The 6,199-nt window shown below is 41.3% G+C and overlaps 1 long non-coding RNA gene across 1 annotated transcript; it reads left to right on the top strand.

Moving 5' to 3' along the window:
* Positions 1–181: 181 nt before the first annotated feature.
* LOC118418673 lies at positions 182–3,152 on the top strand. The gene is made up of 3 exons (XR_004831499.1): positions 182–661; positions 1,415–1,572; positions 1,859–3,152. It is a non-coding gene; the product is annotated as an uncharacterized LOC118418673 (long non-coding RNA).
* The last annotated feature ends 3,047 nt before the right edge of the window (positions 3,153–6,199 follow it).

The raw sequence follows: 6,199 nt of genomic DNA, 5'->3' as shown, positions 1-6,199 counted from the left end.
GGTAAGATATGAAAAGTAAAAAAAATAGATATAAATAAAATTCAATATGCAGAGACAAAGTAGGTTGACCAACACATACAAGTAGAAATGCACTGTATTCTATGTTATGATTCCAGGTGGATATCCTGGGGGAGGACCGCATCAAACTCAAAAATGTGTTTGTGATCAGTATGGGGGAGGCTGTCCACAGTGTACTGCACTGCCACTTGGGGAGGGGGGTGTTACAGCTGGAGATCCAGGCGCCATCGGCATCCACCAGCAACTGAGCAGCTTTCTGCCTGTGGCCCTCCTCCACTTGCAGGCGGATGCCCTGGATGCAACAAACCATCTGTCCGGGTTGTCTCAGTGTCGGGACATCTCCTTCTCGTCACTCGGAGAACGGGTACATCATTATGATCAAGTACATAGAACAGATAACTATGGTAGCCAGAAGACAGAGCAACTATAGCAGGAAAACCAATTCAACAATTTAAGGTATAAGGCAATCATTAAGGATCTGCTACAGTTAAAAAGATCGTCTGTGATGATGGAACGCCAGTCACCGATCCCCGTATCCCATCACATATTCAGCAAGACCATGACTTCTCTGATGCGATTCACCACATCCGGAATGCAGTTTGCTTCGGAGGCAAGAATGCCAGCAGACAACTGCTCTGATCAGGTAAGATTCTAATTATGAAATTAGCACTTTGATTACTCCAGAGTTCCCAATTTAGTTGCAAGATATCCCTGAACCTGTAACATTACCACCTCTATCAGGGGATCACTTATACAGAACAGAGGAGAAAAGAACTAGAATCATGGAAACAGTTGCAATTATTGATATTCAATGCCTCTCCTTAACATCATAAATTTGCAAGCCATTGTTTCTGAATTGGAAAATATTGTCGTTCCGAGCATCGGAAAGGAGCCAGCCATTCCCGCCCCAGCTACATGTACCAGAGAGACCAGTGGGGGCTTGAGCACACCCACTCCTCCAGCGCATCCACTAGTCTTCTGGGTCTTCTAAATGACTCAGGCACCTGGAGCCACCAACAACCCAACCTGCCACCAGCATCCACAACCGTGGGTGCTCGTTTGAAAACTATTTTTGGAGAAAGTGAGCCTTCAACACCCCGAACAGTTACTACAGCAGCCAGCCCGCCCCCATCACCAGCACCCCACACCAACACTACGGAGATACCATTTGTGATGTTCAGGACAATTCAGGATGTCCAGCAGGACATCATGCAAGCCTGTGCATTTGAATAAAACTTGTCAAAGTTTGATAGTGGGCCGCCAAGTGACTTAATCCAATGTATGGTCCTGCAGCAGAAATAATGCTTATGTTTTAAAATGCAAACAAATTTTCACTTTTTAATTTTTGAAAGACATTATTTTGAAAGATTGGACTATATTTATTCTCAATCTTCAGCTCAATGAAGCGGGCACTCCCGGGAAAAAAACATTTAGATAGGGTGAGAGCCATCTGAGATGATGTCTTTTCACGAGAAGAGATGGTGCACAACAGCACCAAAGGGAAGGGTCCTGGACTAGGGCTGCTAGATGAGAACAAGTTGGAGGCTATCATAGGTAAGTTAGTTCCTTAATAATGCCCAAGGACCAAGTTAGATTATTATTCATTCCTTCCAGAAATGAAAAAAAATTGTTATCTTGCAGCCCCTTGATTGAAGCATAATGTAAAACAGGTATCTCTTGTATGATTTTGTATCTCTTGGTTATTTTGTCTTAGCCTCTCATCACCATAGTGTACCAATCTGACCTGTCAAAATGCTACATACATGTTTTATAATTATTTTCCCAACTTCCCTAACTGTCAGCGCTACATACATGTTTTAAATTATTTTCCCAACTTCAGAATTCATGGCGATCATCGAGGAGAGGCCTCCAGAGCGCGGACGACACTAAGTTCCGGAGGGAAGTAGAGGGTGCCATAAATACCAAGGCCAAGAGCGTGCGTGGCCACTGCAAGGTAGGTCAAAGAAGGGCTAAGACGCTAAGTCTTTTTTTTATTTTTTTTATTCACACGTAAAAATAGGTAACTAATACGCTAAGTCTTTTTTTATTCGCACGTAAAAATTTATTAAGGATTTTGTATTGGACGAATCTAGTTACAGGGCCAATAGTACTAAAAACTATAGAAGTATATACTGGAATAGAGTTACCAAGGAGGTACAGCCATGCCATTTGTACACCAAATGGACTAACATCAAAACCACCTGAAAGTCGACTAGAGCTAGAGATTTACGTCCACTAGAGCTCAGGCGAAATAGCAAAAGGATTGCCCTTTTCTTTTGCAAACCTGCACCTGCAATAAGCCCTGGGGCAAGAATTTGCAATTAACTTATTATTGTCTACCTTTATTTTATCAGTAGGCAGCAATCAACAGGTCCCTGTAACTAATGGTCCAATCTAATGTGTCATGGGCAATGATTGAGGTGAAGGTGATTTGATGTGACTTACTTTCACTCTGTTTAGGTATGGAGAAAGCTACAGGAAAAAGAGGGTTCTCCAGATGCCAGAAAGTGAAGACAAAGCATGCTGAGACAACTCTTGATGGTGGGCCCAGGAAGCGCCGTGTAAGACACGTCACACCATCTACATCTACCCAGACAACTTCACAACCACAAGCTAGTACTTTAACCACTCCAGAGTTCCCCATTCAGTTGCAAGATATCCCTGAACCTGTAACATTACCACCACGATCACAGATCACTTATACAAAACAGAGGAGAAAAGAACTAGAATCATGGAATAAGGTTAGAGATTAACACTTTGTAACGAACATAGAGCTGTCGGCCCCTCTATGCCATACCTGCTCCATCTGCGGCAAAGGAGAGTTGGTGACATTCTTCCGGTGCAGGGAATGTGGGCCGACAGCAGTATTCTGTACCACATGTCTGGAAAAACAACACCGCAACTCATTCCACATTCCAGAAATATGGGAGGTTGGTTGTCATTTAAATACTTAATTGGACGAATAGGAAAAGCAAGTTTCAGTTGCCACCAGATAACACTTTTCTGCGAAGAAAAATAAATGGATGGACATCACAACCGTTCTATAGCCCCATGTAGTTGTAATGTGCCAAACCCGAACGGTGAACTGCGCATCATGCTGGTGAAGCTAACAACTGAACTAAATTACTTTGTTGGTTAAGGTAGCCAGGAGGTATGTCTGAGCAAGATTTCTTTCCGAAAAATAACCATCAATGTTAGTAGATAGGTACTTCTATTTTTATAAAAATAGAACACTTTGCCATCAAATTTTGTTTTTGTTGGCCAAATTTCAAGGTCAAAGTAGCTGTCTCAAATTACACAAAAATTTCAAACTCTTCACAGCTTTTCAAACTTGACATCATTGAATAGGTCTTAGTGAAAGAAATAGAATGGTTTTTATTGCGAAAAAATCGGACATACCGTTAGAGAGTTATGGCCATCAACGGCCTAAAAATTACGCCATAATTTCTCCGGGTCAGCTAATTAAATATGCAAGATTACAATATCTCCACAGTCATACAAGATACAAGGAAAAAACTTGGTATACTGGGGTTTTGTAACATGCTGAATTTAACTATGGCCATGAAATTTACATATCTAATTCATAAATGATAAATAATCCTGAATAATTGAGTTCCAGGGGTAATAAAATATGAGTCAGCTAATTAAATATGCAAAAACACCATATTTTCCCTCTCCTTGAAGATACAAGAACAAAACTTGGTATACGGAGGTTTTAGCACATGCCGAATACAAATCTGACCTCAAATTATCATTTTGATTCTTTTATGATCTATAAAAATGGATTGTGTCACTACTACCACCACAATGTGATTATCGGAGCGACACGCCCCAAAAACTGTTCATCAAAATTAGTCAATATGGATCTTATTTTGAAATATACCCTGTAAGGTAGAATGTCTCGCGCAGCCGCCTCGAAAGGGTGCTATTTAGTGCTCCCAATTGCTGGTAGCATAAGGGGTAATAAAAATTCGAGGAAAAAAATTCATAAAAAATCAGCATTACACGATATAACGAAATCCACGCACAGATCTTTTTAAATGACCATTAGATACATTACTGTAAAGTATCAACAACAATCGTCGAATTACAAGCGGGGCAAAACACTTTTCTGGCATTTTTTCCCCAAATGGGCGTGGCCATATAGCTCTCTATGACATCATCATGACGTCATGCTGATTTGCATAAATCACCTTTAGGCAATAAGGTACTTCCTAAAAAAAACTAAAGACCCATGCATTATCCAAACATGATATTTTCATGACACCAAAAACACCCCCAAACGCCTCAGTTACCACTCTGTATGGCCTTAAGTCAAGAGGTAAATTATTGAAAAAATGTCACTTGCTGTCAAAAGCAGTATGCAAAAACATTTTAGCCAGGTTCCTCATTAGCGAGGCTACATTTAGACGACTGTTTTCATTATGGATTAATGTAATGTACAGAGAATTCAAGGCATTGTTTGATCTGCAGAGTAAAACAGGTGATGTAGCAGGTAAGACTCGTTGTTTTAAGGAGTTCCCAGATGTAGTTATTACAGTAGATTGTACAGAGTTGTTCAGAGAAGCCCTCTGACCTCGATGTGAGGAAGCAGTTGTATTCAAACTACAAACACCATGAAACTTTAAAGCTTGCTGTGATATACTGTTGTTCAACCTGTTTCTATTCCAGAGTCTGTCTTCCAACAAGACAAAAAATTAAAAATGACAGCGAATCAGACGTGAATTTTTATTCGGCACTTATTCGGCACTTATCCATTATGTTGTCCTCCCAAGGTGAGTGCATGGTATTCCTGAACCAACTATGTGAAATAACATCACTGGTGTTTCCCCGTGTCACATCAAATAAGAACATTGTATATCTTCGTACTTTGGCGCGTCTACCATTTTCCAATGTACCACCAGTGTTAGCCTTCCTTTGTATAAGTTAATCTTGACACGAGTTATCAGCATTTTTTTTCTATGGCCGGGTTGGTGTTATATGACACATGTACAGCTCGGCAGGCTATTCCGGGTTCGCTCTCATGCCTCCCAAGTGTTGTTTCTGTTGTTTATAAAGCGCCATAATAAAAGCATGAGGTTTGAAGGAAAGCATAAATATTTAAAAAAAAGCGGCTCGAAGACAGAATCATGTCAACTAACCAAAGTCCTTGGCATAGAGAGGCTTACGAAAAGAGGCGAGTGAATCAGTTCAACCAAGTCATCCTATTTTGGCATCAAAACGCAAGTTCGGACCCTGCAAGTCGCTTACAAGGGAGGGTGCAGAGGTTATGTCAAGTGATCTGAATGGAGTCACGGGCCTGCTGCACCATGACAACCTCTTTGCTGTTGCTGTCCACTGTGTTGCTGTCATCTGCTTTATCAAGGATCACCATTTGATCTGCGAGGTGTGACTTTTCTACATATTGACATAAGCGTCGTGCTAGATATAGCATACAATTGCGGACACTCCTAACTTTCACTTTAATATTTGATATTCCTCCTTCTTAAACCAGGGACCATGGGCCACCGGGGAGTTTTATGGTCATCGTTTTACTTCCATAAAGCTTCGGAATTCACCCCCGATGAGAGATTCCATACAAAGGACAATGGCACAAAAAAAAGCAGAGCAGAAGGAGGTATGCGTGGCAAACCTGACATCCAACTATCCTACACACCTCACGCTCTCAAATGTTGGTAAGCTGGTGAAGCTACGGCCCTTTCAGTGGGTGGATAACACGCGGGGCTGGACCTGCCGCCTGCATCGTAATAAAACTACAAGATTTGCAAAGCAATTCTTTAGCTATCCCCAAAGTGAAAGAATTCCCCTGTTCTCGTGCGTTTAGTGACAAAGGTGGTGGGAGAAAAATGAAGGAATTCTCGCCTAGCTAGAATAATCATAGAAAAGACTAGCCTTTCTGTATGCATTTCTGTTTTTTAATACTAGTCAGTACATACTAGTCAGGTCTGACATAATCATAAGTTAGGAAAATATTTTATTCTTAGTCCTGATACTGATTACTCTCTCACTTCTATTTCATTCTGTCTCGTGCCACTGGGTCAGACGGGCATTTCATGGACATTGTAGGAAAGCTGCGGCCGTCCTTCCTGACTTTTCACAAGGCCACGGAGTCAACGCCTGCGGACAAGTTCCCCAAGAAGCAAACAAAGTGGCACCAGGAGGCCCTTAAAATCATCAAAAA

The sequence above is a fragment of the Branchiostoma floridae genome, chromosome 6 (assembly GCF_000003815.2).
Source record: "Branchiostoma floridae strain S238N-H82 chromosome 6, Bfl_VNyyK, whole genome shotgun sequence".
NCBI lineage: Eukaryota > Metazoa > Chordata > Leptocardii > Amphioxiformes > Branchiostomatidae > Branchiostoma > Branchiostoma floridae.
Note: the sequence above shows the minus strand (reverse complement) of the source record. Positions and strands in the feature narration are given on the sequence as shown.